The 19901-nt window shown below is 34.0% G+C and overlaps 1 long non-coding RNA gene across 2 annotated transcripts; it reads right to left on the bottom strand.

Moving 5' to 3' along the window:
- Positions 1 to 87: 87 nt before the first annotated feature.
- Positions 88 to 16756, bottom strand: LOC143225629 (uncharacterized). Of its 2 annotated transcripts, none has more exons than XR_013013965.1 (5): positions 16246 to 16756; positions 14664 to 14741; positions 11794 to 12024; positions 8079 to 10369; positions 88 to 4074 (listed from the first exon to the last, which is right to left on the bottom strand). It is a non-coding gene; the product is annotated as an uncharacterized LOC143225629 (long non-coding RNA). The 2 variants fall into 2 exon arrangements; XR_013013966.1 differs by lacking the exon at positions 88 to 4074 and adding an exon at positions 5166 to 5366.
- Positions 16757 to 19901: the final 3145 nt, after the last annotated feature.

Raw genomic sequence — 19901 nt, forward strand, 5'->3', positions numbered from 1 at the left:
ATTGGCCGAGAGCACATGATGTGGTATGAACTTTTTTTTAAACATTATCTTGAAAGTTGGGCAGAAAAATAGCATCAGTTTGCTCGGTTGTCAAGGCCGTTGTTATGTGCTTGCAGATAACTGTTTTTTTTTTTTTTTACTGCGCAGTGAAAACATGATAAATCATTTAGGCCTTATTACAAACAGTTTGCTAAAAACCTTAAAATGAACGTAGAACATATCTTATGATATAAAATTTCAGTTACTCACAGATGAAGGGTTACAGAGCTGTAGCATAATTTGCAGCATAGTGGAAACACGATGATTTATTTAGGCCTAACATTACTAACAACGTCGAAAATCTCGTCAGCATCGTAGACGCATTTTGTGCCGAAATTAGTCAGGAGCCTATGTTATACGTTTGTTGGTATTGTCAAATGATGATAGGTTGTTGTATTTTGAAAATCAAACACTTTTTTAATATTCTTGATTTATTATTGATTCTTAAACTCAAGTCGAAGACAGAGAAAATGGTGGCGATATAATGTTATAGATGGCGTCTTTGTTGCTGGCATTAAAAGAAAAGAAAGGTCAGAGGCTGCACATGAGAGGAAGAGTTTGTTTGTTTGTTTGTTTGGAAATTTCGCACAAAGCTACTCGAGGGCTATCTGTGCTAGCCGTCCCTAATTTAGCAGTGTAAGACTAGAGGGAAGGCAGCTAGTCATCACCACCCACCGCCAACTCTTGGGCTACTCTTTGAGAGGAAGAGATTTAGAGATTTTGGGAAAGCAAGAGATTGATAGGCCTGGGTGCTATAGCATTAGAATAATGAAGTGAGATCAAGATCTTCACTACAATGTTAAACTTTAAAATTTACAAGTAGGTCAGGCTATGTAGGCTAAATACACTATATAACAATGTTAGTTAATCTGATTTTAGGAAAACTGACAACGAAAGAGGGACGTAGAACAAAAAAATTGTTGACTGGTGATTTCAGACTATATATCATTTGTTATATTCATGACCAGTCAATAGTTGTTCATTCTTTCATCCTTTAGGCAATGTCTCTTTGTTAAATATTTTTTTAGTTATAAGTAAAAACGTTTGTGTCATCCTACATGGACAAGGAATTAAGAGAACAACTATTACAACGCTTATCTGTGTTTTAATAACTTGAATTATATCTAATGTAATTCGTCTTGTTTAAATGCCCCTAATTTAAATCTGACAGAGGAAGGAAGGCATCACATACAAACATCCACACTGTATTATCAGACTGCTCTTAAACACTGATAGTTATAACAACTCCATATCTACAAATGTGAAGTGTACTCAGCGGTATATTGCAGCTCTAGCCTTGAACCTTCAGGTCTTAAACTTAGAACGTTAACTACTATGTCAAGCCCGGTGGTAAGAGATTAGAAGTTATAGCGTATTACAATAGTATGTTTTATATTCTCACGAAGAAACATCTGATGAGGTCGTACACGTAAGACACGTCCATGACAGTGTAATGAAATTCCTGTTACCATTGACCGAAAAATATATGAGCGCTAGAATGATAAAATTGTCCGAGCCACCATGGCCAAATGGTTAGGGTGCTCGATTTGTAATTGATGGTTGCGGGTTCGAATCCCCGTCACACTAAACCTCCTTGCTCTTTCAGTCGTGGGAGCGTCATAATGGTACGGTCAATCCCGCTATTCGTTGATAAATGAGTATCCGAAAAGTTGGTGATAGGTAATATTGTTAAATTAAGAATGGCTAGCGCAGATAGCCCTCGTGTAGCTTTGGTCGAAATTCAAGAACAAACAAATATGACAAAGGTCAGGTGTACCAATATTTTAAGGTTTTTAAGATGTACTTTATATGCTTTAAATACACACACGTGTATATAAATAAAATAGTATTGTCTTCACGAAAGTTCATATGGATGTTCATGCGGGATGCATACAAATTTTCACTTTTGCATTTTGTTTTTGTTTTATTGGCGTTTTTACGTTTCCTTGTTGGTTTATTTTTTATTTTTTTCTACTTCTTTGCCCCCTGTTGATAGACTTTCACCAAATTTGGCATGAAGATTGGTTGGGTCCATGTTGAGATACGTGCAAAGTTGTGGTTTACATTTTGTGTTTTGCAGGTTTTATTGGCGTTTTTTTACAATTACATATAAGGGAAGGAACTTTTCATGCCCTGAGATAACCTTTTATAATCATAATTTTTACATAACTTCCGTTCACGGGACAGGTGCAAAATTTAATACATAAATATATATACTTGTATTTTAAGTACTTTGCTACAAATAATTAATCAAACCTAGCAACAGAGCAGTAGATAAACACGGTATGAATAATTCAGAACAAACAGTTTGCTATTATAGCTGATTATGTACGAACAGTGCTGATTGAAGATACGTGAATACATTTATCTTTCGAATTAGAGTCTGAAAAATATGGAAATTGGTTAGTTATTTGTAACAGGTTCTGAAAACATTAAAATAAACTAGATTTTATAAATGTTTACTGATATCTTTACCTCCAAAAAGTATTATTAATCCACCCTGCTTAAAGCTGCTTGTCTGCCTTTATTAATAATGACTGAAGCTACAAAATATTTTATTTATTAAAATATATACGATATTACTCATTCTCTTCTTCACGCAAAAAAACAACAAAAAACCACAAGAACCTTAGATTAAATAATACAGAAAAAGGAATAAAATAATTAAACCTTATGGTCTAACTGTAAAAGTTATGGTAGGATTTTGTTTGTTTGCAAGCCTACACAAAGGATATCTGAGCTATTTTGTCACTGCTTTTATAATTTCAACTCATTGTTATTTTTCAGTTTGTTTGACTTTCGCGCAAAGCTACACGAAGGCTATTTGTACTATTCGTCCCTAATTTAGCAGTGTAAGACTAGAGGGAAGGCAACCAGTCATCACCACCCACCCGCCAACTCTTGGGTTTACATTTTTACCAACAAATAGTGGGATTGACCATAACATTATAACCACCCTACGGTTGAAGGTGAGATCACGTTTGGTGTGACGGTGATTCGAACCAGTGACCCTCGGATTACGAGACGAGTGCCCTAACCATCTGGCCATGCTAGGCCTTTTTTCTGTAAAAGCGCAACCCAAGCTTTGGCGGTGAGTGTTGCTGACGAGCTGCTTCTTTCCATCTAGTCTTACACTACTAAATTAAGGACAACTTCAGCAGATACCTTGAAGTAGTTTTGCGCGAAAGTACACACACACCAACCAAATTTTTAACCCATATAATATAAGAAAGGTTAACGGCAAAATTCAGATTCATAGCCCGGTAACTCTAATTATTACGCTTTTCCCAGATTTAGTCGGAACGGATAAGAAATCAATTATCTGAAGCAATTAATTTTTTGTTTAATTAGTTACCTGTATAATTATCAAACTGTAAACAAAACTTTTGTCTGATCGTTTTTATATTTAATTATGAAAGTTTATGAATATGATGTAACAAAACATAATCCTTCTAAATTTATAAGTATTAATTATATATATATTTCTTTTCGGGATGTGTTTTGCAACCGCAAGCAGATGGATGTTACCGAGGAAGCTAATCTTTGTTTATTAGAGGAACATGCATCCTTTACTTTATAAAGCAAGGTGTGGAAATCTTCAAAGCCCCTCTGGAAGAATGTGGCTCGTTTCCGCTAACTTATTATCGATGAAGTGGCGCGAATGATACCCTTGGGAGTGAACGTGAAATCTGATTTCTCACGCTCCGTTAACTATGGACTAATACATAATAGATATCATATCATTCTATCAACAGCAGCGTGTCCTAACCACAACTCACACCTTCATCCGGCGCCGGCTGATCAAACTTCTTCCGACGCCAAATTTTTAATGTGCCTGAGCTTCATGTTGAAACATTTCATCACACCTACTCAGGAGCACATAAGCACAGACTTGGCCCACCTTGACTCCAGCGACGCCGGCTCTTCCGGATTACTGCGTTAATCGCCTTAGAATGGCAACATTGGTGATCTTTGAAGTGCCCATTTGCTTTTATTCACTTTCACACATAAGTATAGAGCTTAGTCCTAACGGGCCTACAACAGCAACGAATAAAAAAAAAAAAAAACACAATAAATTTTGGGCGTCCATCTCATTTGTCATTAATAGTGTCATCTTATGGTAAGATATAGAAACTGTGTGTTCCGGCTTTTCTGGTATTTTAAAGAAACAGTTATACTAACTTTTGGGCAAGTTTGTATACACATGAGATGTGTTTCATAAGTCAACAAAGAACCGAGGGTTCTGAAAGGATTATTCATATAAGAGAATCACACTGGTTATGAAGAGAGAAATAAAAGGGGCATGTTTAGACGTAGACAAAGCTTCAAGCCAATTCACAGGAAGAGGTTCAACTATTTTATCTTCTTTGTTTTTCAACTACGGATTTAGGGAACCGGAAGACTATACGTAGCTGAGACTTTACTTGAAAACTATTAAAGGATGTATGATTCCCAGATTGTATGCGGAAGTAAGATGCTTATACCTGGAAGTAAAAAAGGAACCACTGTGCTTGGTGTTCTAGTATTGTTTCTTACCACTAGGTGTCTTATTTCAGCAACACTGCTGCTTTGAACATCGATTGATTAAACTCTCTTCTTCTCTTTAAAATTTATCAAATTCTTTGTTTTTTCAACCAACAACGGGCATCGATTTAATTTTCGATAGGTGCTGCAATTTATTGAGGATTCATAAAACTATAAAAACATTTCCCTATACTTTGGATGAAACTGTACACAAAACATCGCTTTCTGTTCTTCATCTAAAATGTATTATTAATTTCCTGATTTTTTTCTGTCTTACACTGATCATTTATAATGTAACTTAAAATATGCCTTGAGGAATATTTCTTACGCTGGTACATGGAATTCACAGATGGTCGTCTCTATTTGTGTTATGTCAGCTTGAAAAACTAATCATGCCATGGATTACTTGCTATGAAATATGTTTAATATAAGCAGTCTACAGCGATTTTTTTTTGTAGGGGGAGTGTCTTTTATTTAATGTTTGTTTAATAAACCAGAATTTGTTCATTTCGTTGGAATAATTTGTTCATAAAAACGTTTTTAATGGACTGCGATTATACATCGAAGCTTTGATAATTTTTCTATTATTTCTCGAACATCAATGAAAAAAATTAAAGTTTATTAATTTACAGAGTATTCACAAAAAAATACTAAGCCATTAAAGTACGCTTCTCTGACAGTAGCTAGTGAGAGATCTGTTGCAGGTTTCAATCACGTAACATTACGTGGATGGCGATTTGAACCATCTGTCGATCTCTTTGAACGTCCTTCATTGCTAATCTCTATTGTTCTCATGCCTGCAGCTAAAAAAAAAGAAGAAATGGCGAATAAGCTACAATTAAATACAATAGTGTAAATAGCAAACGTTGGGCAAGAGGTTTCTGATGGCGTAATATAGTGATAAAAGAAGGAAGAGGGTTTTGGATCTAAAGATTTAGAGCTATGTTGTTCATACGAATGCGCCAATTTAACCATTTATCTTAATAACAAGATCATAAATCAACAAACTAGAAATAGAACCCAGCCGGTGATAAATGCATGTTTATTACACAAGAAGAGATAACATAAAGACTCACTTCATAGATGGATATAAACCGACTAATTTACGATAATTTGCTTTTGTTTAACCAATGTCTGCGTTTTGTAATATTTACAAACTGGTCAATTAAAATAAAATTTAATAAGAAGAGTTAGTTAGGATACATTTGTTTGTATTTTAAAAGTTTACGCAAAGCTACACGAGGGCTATCTGCGCGCTAGCCATTCCTAATTTTGCAGTGTAAGACTAGAGGGAAGGCAGCTAGTCATCACCACCCACCGCCAACTCTTGGGCTACTCTTTTACCAATGAATAGTGGATTGATCGTCACATTATGAGGACAAGCTTGTTTGGTGTGATGGGAATTCGAATCCTCAACATTTAAATTACGAGTCGAGCGCCCTAATCTCCTGGCCACGTTGGGTCATTTAGGTATGTAACAATAAATAAAACACAAAAACTGTTCTTGTCCGATCGAATAGTGGGATATGACTCTTATCACGGTCTCTGAGTGAAGAATGCGTTTGTGCTGCGAAAAAAAAAAAGCAAACCATGAAACCTCTAAATACATAGTCCGGGCATATTAACCATCTAGTAACAGCTGGTCTTATAACAAAATGTTAACACTTGAGACATTTTATTCTTAACGCAACCTTCAACTTGCTGTTGCGAAACGGAGTTAAGAAGTTTTGAGCATCGTGTGCAATTGAAAAATTGGAATTTTTTAATATAATTTCCTTGAAATCTTTCGAAAGCTTTTATACAAGGTGATAAAATGTGGTTAACACGTGAAGAAATCACTTCTTTATCTTATGTTTGTTTGAAAAGGTTTGTAATCACAAAAACTAACCATAAAAAACAGGTGTTAGATGAGAAAAGCATATATTGTTTTTTGTTGTCTTTTTTCGGAAGATGTCTTGTGAAACCAAATTAGTCATAGTTTTTCTGTTCAGTATATGTACATATATCACATTAACCACGGCTGTTCTCTTTAATATATATCACACTAACTATGGACATTATGTTAATTGTGGTTATTCTGTTTGTATACGTATATCACATGAATTGTAGGCTTTATGATAATGATGTTTCTTATTTTCAATACATATATAACTTGAAATATACAGATTATGTGATATAATTTGCATAGGTCGAGATTAACATTTAAATAAAAAACAGAAACTAAAACTTAAAACAAATTTAGTGAAACACAGCGACTTAAGAAACTGTAAATGCATTATATCAGTGATTCTTTTTACTGTTCATTTCTTAATATTAATCATAAATCGAACATTCCAAATCTGATTCTTCGTAAAGTTAACTTGGAAATGAAGAGGGCTACTTGCCTCCACAGTTTTAATTTTATATCTAACAATTAGTTACTGATACATTGCGATATTTTAGCAGTTTTTACTGAAGGCATGTGTTTTAGACCGTTGTAAAAAGCCTTGCTCGCACGTTTTGTAATTATAATAATTTTTCAAAATTTATTATTTGAGGTACTTTTATTGCTTTCGGTTCGTATTATTAGGGCTGTCATAATGAATGAAATAAGTTATTCAGAAAATAAGCATACAGTTTTTTAAGTTCGTATGTTTCAACAGTAAATACATTCAATGAATAGAAAGACAAGAAAAATAATTTTCATTACTTGGAATAATCTACGAAACCTGAAAATGATATTTTGACTAATGAAACACTACTGAGGATGGTAACGAGGAAAATATTATTAAAGTTTTATCCAATCAGAAGCCATCTTTGTGGGAAAAGCCTTGTTTAAGTGCTGTGTCTCTTGGAAACACTTTGGTAAAAACATATCACTTCAGAAAGAGGCTAAAGTTCAAGTGGGTAAGATAACAAAAACATGTAACACGAATAAATCAAAAGTCAGGCATACACACCCATATCCGTATTGCTTATCGAACAGCCTAAATCTGGGAAGAGATAATTTGATAGGACAACAGATAACGTTGTTAAGAGTGGACAGCACAGTTAACTATTTATATTTGTTTTCGTTATAGAAATATTCGAACGAATTTGTAGCTTAAAGCCTAGTACAACAGCTTTTAAGTTGATGAAAGTTTTCGCTCCTTTAATACGTTAGTTAAAATCTACTCTTACTGAAACGTATTTATCAAACACGAAAAATATCAAAACAAACACTATGCGAGAAGTGAGCATTTAGAAATGTGGAAATTCTTATAATGAAAACTTGACTTATATATAATCTTATGTTTCCTTATTTTGACTCTATGAATTTTATGTCAAGATTATACTTAAAATAAATATTTCTTAGCAGTTTTTATTGGCGCTTGATTTTAAGGCTTTTCATTTTTATGGGTCTTTCCAGATGACTAAGAAAGAAGTCAACATTTATATTCCCTCTTAGAGGGTAATGCAACAGTACCAATTTTTAAGGCACAATTTTTACACTGTTATAAATGGATTATCTTAAAGTAACAGTAAATTTTTTATACCTTAGACAATTGACCTACGGCCCGGTATGGCCATGCGTGTTAAGGCGTGCGACTCGTAATCTGAGGGTCGCAGGTTCGCATCCCCGTCGCGTCAAACATGCTCGCCCTTTCAGCCGTGGAGGCGTTATAATGTTACGGTCAATCCCACTATTCGTTGGTAAAAGAGTAGCCCAAAAGTTGGCGGTGGGTGGTGATGACTAGCTGCCTTTCCTCTAGTCTTACACTGCTAAAGTAGGGACGGCTAGCACAGATAGCTCTCGAGTAGCTTTGTGAGAAATTCAAACAAACAAACAATTTGACCTAACGTCGCTTGTTACAGACAGGCTTGTATAAGTGAACTGAAATTATGTCAAGATAATATAATGTTACTTTTCTCTGCCCTATGGTGGTTCAAATGTAAACTTAAAGGCTTATAGCACTAAAAATAAGGGTGCGTGTGCAGCTAAACGAAAACAAAACATTTTATGTAATATATTGCGAGATATTTATTTTTGTTTTTACGTATTAACAGGTGTGTGTGTAGAATGAATTGGAAAGAAAAAGTAACTTTGAAATAATTATACCTTAAGTAATACTCATTCTGGAGAAACAGTAGAGGCACAAGAGTTTTATTCAGTAAATCTTGAATGCAGTATTTAAAACCATATTATACTGTATAAATAAATCACCTTTGTTTCATCATTCTTCCTTCTTTCTCTTTGAACAATACAAAATTGACGATTTGATTGTAACACGTGTCATGCTGCAGAATATTGCGAGAAACAATCACCAGAACAGGACAGATAATACTTGCTAGAGCTTTAGATAAAGGATAAGCTCGGTGCGGTGAGTAAAAAGAATAAAACTTGTTGTTTTTAACGTATTTCCAGGGACATTTAATTCTCCTGAGACAAGAAATGTATCAGCTATAATTGGATCAGATGTAATTTTAAAATTAACGTAACCAGACTGTGAATCCCATGATTTATAGTTCACATTTCATTGCTGCAAAAATATACCCTGCTCTTTTGGATCGGGATGTGGGTGTGTTATAATAGTGACTGTAAAATCACACTATTTGATTAGACAAGAGTTGACATTGTGTGCTACTAGATAGCTTCCTTTCCTCGTGTTTATAACTTCAAAATTAGGAACGGTTGTGCACGAATGTAAAAACTCTAAAACAAACAAAGTATATTCAGTTTAAATATATGGTTTTCTTTATAGTCATATAAAAGGTGTGTTTCTCACGATTGTCGATAACAGAGACTGAATATCGTAGTTTTCATGCGTTTTAATTACTTTAATCAGAGCTCAGACTTCATTTACATTTGAGGTAAAAACTGACAATTTGTATTGAGAAATATATATGCTCATAAGATGCTAAAAAAGATACAAAAAGCACTGCGAAAAGATATATTACTTTAGATTATATCTGTATAAATATTTTACTTTTGATTCTTTGACGCAAAACTGCATTATTGGCTACCTCCACTTTTTCTGCTAAAGGAATAAAACCTCGAAATTTGAACTTGTAAGTCATCAAGTTTTTCTTTGAGTCACTGAACACAGAAAATCAGTGTGTATTATAGCGTTGCAAGGGAATACATTTCAAAATTAGTTCAGTGACACAGTAACAAATACAGCAACATTTTTAGTAAATTTCTGCTAAATTATAGTTGTGACTATAAATCTTAACAATATTCATAGTGTTGTTTTTGTAATATTTTCAAGCGAACATCTTAAAACAACTAATTACGTATTACAAGTTTATAAATCTAGTTATAGGCTTAATACTTGCTGCTAAGTGAAGCGAAGCGACATATTTAATAAATTTTGATTTATTTATCGACGTCGTTCACATATACTGCTAATTGGATCTACTGTAACTGACTGATCAATGTCTTTTGATACAATAATGCCCCCTGTATATCAAACACAAGTCATAAAACTAAGATAAATAATTAATAAATAAAAAATTCATTTTTTATAAAGTTAGTTAATTTGTATTTGACCAATCAGGGAGACATTAAGGGCGACAGATTAATTCTGATAAAAGAGCTAATACACGGGATCACATACAAAGGTTCAATGAATTTAAATAAAAGTCTCAAAACTCGAACGCTTTCGAATAGTTGACGTTTTTCCTTCGGGATAATAAAGGGCTAAAAAAATTAAATATCATGATGGTTGTGGAAAACAAATAAATACGTGCTTCCCGTTAGTACAGCGGTAAGTCTATGGATTTACAACACTACATCATGGGTTCGATTCGCCTCGGTGGACTCAGCAGATAGGCCGATGTGGCTTTGCTATAAGAAAACAAACACATCCACGTAAATATATACATTTAGTTTGAATGAAAGAGAACAATCACTTGGTATATACTTACTAAAATGGTTACTGTGCAATGAAATATTCACAAGGAAAGAAATACAGAACAAGCGTGAGTGAGTTGAATAAGGGTTTGTTTTTTCACTCAAGAACCATTATTATTTCAAGGGGTTAGGGCACCTTTCCAACACACCCTTAGAAACCATCTTAGTTACAGAAAATATATCTATGTACAGCTGATAAACCAAAATCAAAACACATTTTAACGTTATTAATAAAACATCTTGAGTCAGTGGAAACAAATGACATTTAGTAAAACTAAATATAAACATTTTCACTCTAGACTTGCCCTCTAGGATCAAGAGAACCACTTAAAGATCAGGTTTTCTTCTAATAACACCAATCACTTAGCAATCAAGTTTGTCTCTTCCATCATTAGTTGTAAGTGATGAGATGTGTTTCTAACAAACCACCGTGCCATCAGGTTTCATTGTTACTATACTAATCACTTAGCAACTACGTTTAACTCTTACAATACCAACCACTTAACATCAAGTTTATCTTTTACAACACCAATCATTTAGTAGTCAGTCTTCTCTTACAAAACTAACCTCTTTTTCGCTCAGGTTTGAATCACATATACCAACCATTTAGCAATCAAGTTTGTCTCTTATATACAATACCATTCACTTGGCGAAATGACATTAAAATAACAGTAGGAGGAGATGAAATACTAAAACATTCAACTAAGAACAGAAAAAAACTAGGCCTTTTTGCCAACAAATTCTACTGACATCATGACACCCCTCAGAGATAGATAACTGGTGTTCGTGAGGCAGGACGAACTCATCAACCAAAGTAAATATCATTAATCGTTTCATTAGGCGAGCACCGACAGGACTGGAGAGTGGAAACGTATTTGTACCGCAAGCCTTACTTCATTAAGACACAGCCAATACAAAGTCCTGTAATTAGATCGAACGTTTGTTCAAACAAACTCTGTTGGCCATTTCGTGTCACGCTTCACAAAAGCGAACAAAATTATATTTTTCTGACAAGAATGGAAATATTCAAATTTGTTAAAAAAAAAGAAGGTAATTGTCTCTCTTATTCTAACGACATTGATTTCTTAAAAGATAAACATAGTCTTTTGGAAATGAAAAAATAATAATAGCAAGACGTTTTTGATTTCATATAGAGCCATAAAAGTTGGAACAAACACAGAGATGTTAAACTTTAAAATAACCTTCTCTTGACACGCATAAATAAAATTGACTTTTTTGTAACTTTGTAAAGAACAACGAGTCAGAATATTTTAGTAAACTATTGATTTATCTTAATAATTGCTATAAAAATCATTGCGCAGACTATGAGTCTCTTATAATCTTAGTTGTGGTCTTACAGTTTGGGCACTAGACTCGAAATTTGCTGGTCGTAGGACCGAACTCTTTCACCGAATAGGTTATTCCTTTAGCCGTGGGATGCCTAATAGTGAGACGGTGAATTCCACTATTCGTTGATAGAGAGTGATCCAAAATCTGGCGGAGAGTGTTGATGACTAGCTAGCTGCCTTTCCTCTAGTCTATCATCTTCAAAGTTATGGACAGCTTGCATAGACAGTCCTCGCGATGCTCTGGGCAAATTTCAACAAATACATAAACGCAATGAGTGAACAACATTTGTGATTAGATTTAAGTTTTACAAGTGAAAAGAATAACATACGTCCCCTTTTTACAACACCGTTTATTATGTTTAGAATCACGTAAGATTTATTTGAAACCAGTAAAGTTGTGTATAAGGCTGCTAAGATGGAGGAAGAATTATATGTATTTTTTGATAGAGAAGAAGATAAAACTTACGATAGGGTTATTAGACCGGAGGAAAAGAACTATGCAGATGCTGCTAAAACAGACAGTAGACTTGGGTTTAGAGTTATCGAGCCAGAAAGAGAGAACTTATTAATTATTGATAAAAGACACATAAAGGGAAACATGTTAATCACAAGTGAATTATGCAAAGACATAATTTTTAACTTTTTCGCAAATAACAGTTTTTATAATGAATGTCTGGTTTCTATGACACTTTCTTCACTGAGCGTACTCTAAGAGCTGTTTCGTAAGAACATTAGAAAGTACGATTTTCAGCTAGACAGACAGTGATCTATAACGCATTCTCTTTAAGTAATGGCACAGGCGTTACAGATAACTAGAAAACCCAAATACACTGATCTAGGAATACATGTCAAGGTACCAATCTGAATGACACTAATACCTAAATACAATAACTAAGAATCTGAATGATATTGATACATGTGTATAAGGAACATTACATTTTTTTAGGCCCGGCACGGCCAAGCATGTTAAGGCATTCGACTCGTAATCCGAGGGTCGCGGGTTCAAATCCCGGTCGCACCAAACATGCTCACCCTTTCAGCTGTGGGGGTGTTATAATGTGACAGTCAATCCCACTATTCGTTGGTAAAAGAGTAGCCCAAGAGTTGGCGGTGGGTGGTGATGACTAGCTGCCTTCCCTCTAGTCTTACACTTCTAAATTAGGGACGGCTAGCGCAGATAGCCCTCGAGTAGCTTTGCGCGAAATTCAAAAGAAGCAAACAAAAAACGTGTTTTAACGGCTGTATTATTATATCGGTAAAGTTTTAAGAAAAATGCTTTTAATTGTTTATTTATTTGAAGCCAGTTGCTTTTATTACAAGTAAAAATAACGCTCACATCAACTAATGTTACCCACATCACAATAACTTGAACACTTTTTATTCAAAGTATATTAAAACTCAAATGAGATCATTCGAATTTTTTTTCCAAACCCTATCTTCAAAGAGACACCAATAAAAAGTGGTATAATATTTAACATCAAGACATACTGACATTTTTAGTCTTTCTTGGTTTATACTAATTGATTAATCATTGACGCAAATGAAGATTCAATGCCTGGCATGACCCAGTCTCATGCTTCGGACATCAAATAACGCGATTGCAACTTATGATTTCCGTAAGACTGCCAGCACAATCGTCGGGGTGAAGGAGTGCGTGAGCCGGCTCAAGGCTCAGCTGGTCCCGGGGGTCTAACTGGATTACGTCTCCCGCTGACAATCTGTTAGCACTTTATAGAACACTGGGTGCTGGTTGTATCCTTCCAATTTCTACGATTTTGTGTTGCGCCTGACATCAGGGGAATTGTTTAACTGGAATAAAAGATCTTTTGATTCTTCCAACTGGTAGAGAGAGAACCGTCTGGATAACGGCTACCGTATGCCGTCTGTTATATTGGGGATCAACCACATACAATAGCTCAATTAATAGGAAATCCACAAATACTAAATCCAGTTAGAAGTTTATTTGCAACTTATGATAAGTTAATGAAACTCGGATATCATTAGTATCGTTTTCTACAGATGTTGGGAAGAAGTTTTGGGAAGCTATTACATGTAAAACTAAGAAACTTTGAAACGGAAAAAAATGGGCCATCTGTAACACTTTTTTAAATGAATTTATTGTTCGTATAGTGTAGTAAATCCTGTGTTTAAGCCAAGAAGAATGGAACACAAACTTATAGATTCATGACAATTGTTTTTTATTGAAAACTATTTTTCATTAACACCATCATACCAAAGTATAGATCAGAGAATAAAACTACATGCCAAGTTTTCTAACTAAAGCGGGAAAACAAGAATAAACTTACCAGCTTACCTCAGAGTTTACACTACTAATCTACATACTTTTGCGTATTAGTGCCGTTTTTCAACGTAATATAACAGTTTTGTTCAAACCCTTTGTTGCAGGCCTTTATTAATTTCTCTGTTATGACACATTATCAACTGTACGTCAACAAATTTACAAAATTCTCTGAACCAGTAAATTGAGCGAACATTTTGAAGTTGTTATAGAGGCAGCTGTTGCTTAATTTACTGTGTTTTATCCCCCCACCCTATTTTTTGTTTGTTTATTCGGGAGGGGAATTAAGCGAAACGGTAAATTTAACATTTTGGCGTTGTATTATAAAACAATGGGTGCTTAACCTTTTGTTTTTTATTTACTCTTTTGGATGTTTGGAGAGTTACGTTTCGCATAGCCTTTCTTAATGTGCAGCATGCATTTTCTGTCAATAGCAATTGGAAAACTCATCTTGACATTATCAGTAACAATGATTACATTATGTATTATAATAGCTTCCGATCAGAGTAGGCTATACGTTTAAAACAATTAAAAAATCAACTTCGTCATCAATGTAACTAACTAAAAATAATTTTCTTACCTATAAAGATTAGAACAGGTTATTTCTTCAGTTGGATACCCTCATTCTTATCGTCCGTAAATCCAGCACTACGAAGATCTTTCAACGGAATTAGTTTAAAAATCAAACGTAATTTCAAAAATATTACAATCATCTATATTCCTTTATAGTACATAAAACACAAGATTCACTTACGTTCAAACTCAGTTTCCTATAGTAATAAGTTATTTTGCTAAACATTTTGCAGTATATAACTTTATAAAGTATTGAGTGGACTATCTTAGAAACACATTCTATGTTCATAATCGTTTTCTATATAGTATTATTATGTAGCATATCAACCTAACAACTAACAGTATAATAAAATAATATGTACATGTTTTAAGACATATAATTTGATACTTGTAATTTTTAATGTAACAGTTCTTTATTTCATGTTAACAAAACAGTATTAAAAAACAGCAAAGGGATTACATTAGGTCCCCTTATTCAGTGTTGTCTCAAAGTTCTAGAGTAGTGAACCGTAAGTATTTTAAGAGAAAGTAAAACTTCCCCAGTAGAAGTTACATGGATAATCAAAATAAAAGTGACAAATTAAAAATTAAATAAAAAACACACTGACCATGTACGTCTGTTTAATATGTTTCTTGTAAGAACATCCATACTTATCATATACGCCTGTCGGATATTTTATTGTTGGAAATACCCATACTCTGCCTCTCTTTCTGATAGCTCGGTAATGGAAGTATTGATATTATCTAACTTTTGACCAGTTAATTTATAATTAAAAATACAACAAAACAGGTACGTGTCTTACTCACTAAGTAATATATGCATGTATATATGTGTGTAAGAGACATGCTTTTTACTTCCATTCTGAGCTCGTAGCAATGCTATGGCTATTACAGTGATACCTAGACCACTGATTCATATGATTAAAAACCATTGAGTTTTAGAAACTGAGGAAATCGTGCTTCACGCGAAATATCAGAATGATAAACGAAGTTCAAGCTTGAAAATGGTGAGACACAGAATTCCTGTTCACTATGCCATAAGGAAAACCATATTTTCCCCTATAAGTGATAAACTGTTATGAGATGCGCAACAGCTGGTTGAACCATATACAGTTTACACACTATTCCGTGGAACAGTGGCTGTATGATTTCTATTAAAATTACATAACGGTGTGGGAAGTGAAGCAGTATGTTGAGCTATGTCTAACTTTACACCGCTCTCTGAGGAATAGCTGGCTGACACACATTGAAGTTACAAAGTTTAGCGAGAGGAATAACGGCTAGTTTATGTGGATGTGAGCTGTACATTTATATGAAAAGAACCAGAGTAGCTAGTTGATTCACATTAACATTGGTGTGAGTTCACTTACAGCGCCGTTTACTTATCTCTAAATACGCAAAGCGCTATGGGAGAAATAACAGTTGGTTTTAGTCAATACAAGTTCACTTATTTCTAAGTTACATACCAATACTGGAAGAGTGAATATCGGTTATACAGCACTATAAGAGTTGTTAACTTCAACGGACAACAGAAATGTTTAAAAACGGTTGTTATTTATGCATTGTACACGCATACACATAACACTCACGTGTTCGACCTCCACAGTAAAGTCGTCCTTTTCCCCGAGATGAGCACTTTTTATCTTTGGTTGACAATACTGACTTTACGAACAAACTAGAAGTAGGATCCAACTTATTTGCTACTAGCTTGTTTCTACAGATGTCTATAAAATGTATTAGGGTAGTTGCTATCTAGAAAGTAAACCGTGGTCGAAGTTCGTCAAGATAACTTAGCAGGCATTGTTCTATATGTTGACGTGTTGAATTGACTTTCTCAAATGAATTAAACAAGTTAACTGGGCTTAGAAAGTTAAATATTAAATCAAGTAAGCTGCAAAAGAGAAGATGTAAATAACCTAGCATATTTAACTCTATTGATATGTTTCTGTCAAAAGACGGCTCGTGCTTAAGGCATCTGATAGAAAAACCTTCTAACGATTATTCAAGTATATTTACAGGTTAGAAAGCGTTAATTTTATTTTTAATAATATAAACGCTTAAAACCAGATTTTACAGTACGGATAGTATTAAAATAACCATTTTGTAAGCTTTACAGTAAAATAAAAGTACAAGTTCTTCCCGCCAGTATATTTAAATACAGTCTTATATGGCACACGATGAAATGCTTGAACAAAGGTATTGCATTTTTGTATGAAAGTGCACGTCAAAAGAAAACAAAGTTTGTGATAAGTTTCTTTTCACCAAGTTCTAAGCCCTGAACTAGGATGTTACTCTTACAATATACTAAATGATTTTTAGACAATCAAAACAACTACGTATGTCCACAAATATTGTTAAACAGTGTGTAAAATAAAGTGTGTTTGCAAAACGTATTTTAGTTCCTAAGTAGATATTAAGATAGGCATCTTACATATTAGCTAAAATTAATATTTGATTCCCCCCTTCCCCAGACCACCCTAACCGGCTCAACCGTAAGCCTAAAAGCTAATAACAGAATAATCAACATTGTGTTTTAATCAGACCAAACATCAAAATTGTACTAATAAGACCCGTTTTTCTCGTGTTATACGATCATAAATATAAATTGTTTGTTCTAGAATTTTACTCAAAACTACACAAAGAGGTAGGTATTTGTACATAATCGTCATTAAGTTTGAAATTATAAAAATCGAGATAAGACAGCTAGTCAAGAGCAGTCACCTCCAACTCTTGATATATTCTTATATGACCACATACTGACATTTCACCTTTATTCTTATAACAAACCCACGGCACAAGGTGTGTAAAAGTATAATTTGTTTCTTTATTTGCGCCACCGGGACGCGAACTACTAACTTATACTTGAAGGAATGAGGAATTTATAGATAACAATCAAACATTATTAACAAGGTGAAGAAAACACAGCCATATTGTTGAAAAACAAAAACAAATAAAGATCAAGCAATAAATGTTAACGACAGAAGTAAACAAATATTTATCAATGGACGACAAACAAATAAGTATCATTGACAAAACGAAAGACAAAGAGGAAATTTCTCTGATTATTAATAGTATCTGATAATTGTTGGTACAATGCGTTCTAATGTTCTAAATGCCAGCATGTGCTTGGCCGAGAGGAAAGGAGCAAACGCTATTGGTATACAAAACAGGTATTATCACGATTTGTGCTAATGTTCAACATGACAGTGTGTGCACTAGCTAAAAGAGAAACAAATAAATGTCGCTGGTAAAATAAAGTCAACTATTGCCACAATGTGTACCATAATGTTCTATGCGTCAGTGCATGTTTACTGACTCGTAGAATAAGCGTTATTAATGAATCAAAGAAACTGCTGATACAATGTTTTCTAGTGTTCAACGTGCTAGTGCCTTATTGGGCTGTTAAGAAAGTGAACTCAGCGCATACACAGTTTTAATTTACATCTTCCTTTGTTCAAAAAATTTGATATTAAAATAACATGCGAAATGGGCAGTTCTTTAGATAGAACATACTGTAAGAATAAATTATATATATGGTTCAACTAGTAGGGCAAAGTGTTACAAAAGGGTATATACTCACAAAAAATGTTATTTGTGGTTTTAAAGATAAACATATTATAATTAAAAGGTAATATGTGATTACATAGATAGAACATACTGTAAAAGAAAATGTAATATATGGTTCTTCAAATATAACATAGTATAACAAAAAAGTGACTTGTGGTTCTGTAGTTCAATATTCTGTCAGTAGAAAGTAACATGGTTTTATAGATTCGAGATGTATCGAAAAGATGATATGTGTTTCTAAAGATAAAGCATACTGTAACAACGTAAAAGTAACATATAGTTATATAAATTCACCATAGTGTAAAAAAAAGATGGTAGGTGGTTTTATAGATTCAACATACCGTATTAAAAAGATAACACATAGTTCAAAAGCTAGAATATATTGTAAGAAAAATGTGACATGCGGTTTTTATAAATAAAGCAATTGTAAGAAATTGTGAATATTATTATTACGTCACTCGGCGATGCCTACTACCAAAACATTGTCAAAATGTTTGACTGAAGTATTAAGAAAGACAACAGAATATACTTTGATTTCTTTGCTTTATTAACTCAACTTGCAGTAGAGATGTCTGTGAATTGTTGGAGAACACTCAGTATTTTTCTTAACACTGTTCCGTACCTAATCTGAAATTTTTACTGTAACTTCTTTACGATTGTGCACGACTTCGCTCAGCTGATTTTTGACAAGTTTGGGATCCAGAGATGCTGCTATTTCTAGCAATCAGTTTTTTTTTCTTATCAAGTCACACAGTTAGTTTAGGGCAGCTCCAACAAGATGTCTGCTATCAAATATTCCACGCATCAGCCAGCACGTCACTGGAAGCGTGGGTAGCCTGATGCTCGGGTTCGTACACACACAAAGCAGGGAGGGAGCGCGTGAATGGATGCATGCGGCAATCGATGATGGTAAACATCGGGAACGAGCTCGAATTGCTCGATCCGCTTTTCCTATGCAGCGCTCACATCCACTTCTTGTTTACTTTGTACTTACTTGAAGCTTGGAAACAGGTCTTATTTGATTTTCACGTAGCTTTGCACGTTTGTAGTTGCGAATCCTCCCCTTCACGTTCACTGCAAGCATGCTGTAACATTAGAACCCATCTTTGCTTGTCATTTAAACAGTGTGACTAACGCTAAAAAAAATCAGATGTAGCCTTTTTCAAAATGTAACTTCTAAATAGTTTATATATAAATAAAAGTTAAAACAATAGATAAAAAACGATCTTGCGTTGAAGGTATGTTACCTTGGCAAGTAATTCGAATATAAAAATATCTATAGTTTTTAGTGCATGATGGAATAACGGAAAAGATATTTTGGGGAGTTCAATGTCATTTGTTGCTAGAAATGATTCGAAGTGAACAATGAAAGTGTCTGACTTTCTTATGTCAAGATAGAGATGACCAGTAGTAGTTTTATTTTGAAGGACGCTTATGAACAAAGCTGTTTTCTAAAAACAAAGAAGGCTGAATATTTTATCCAAATATAGGTTGATAGCAGAGACGCCGACTAGTCCAGGACTTTAATTTTTTTTTCATCATTGGAACTCCTGCGTAATCAACGTTACATATTCAAATTCAACGACTCTTCTTTAATACAACTACAATCAAAACAATTATTACAATTAAATTGACATAAAATTAAAACTAAAGTAAATTATGTTTGCAATAAAAATAA

The sequence above is a fragment of the Tachypleus tridentatus genome, chromosome 9 (genome assembly GCF_004210375.1).
Source record: "Tachypleus tridentatus isolate NWPU-2018 chromosome 9, ASM421037v1, whole genome shotgun sequence".
Lineage (NCBI taxonomy): Eukaryota > Metazoa > Arthropoda > Merostomata > Xiphosura > Limulidae > Tachypleus > Tachypleus tridentatus.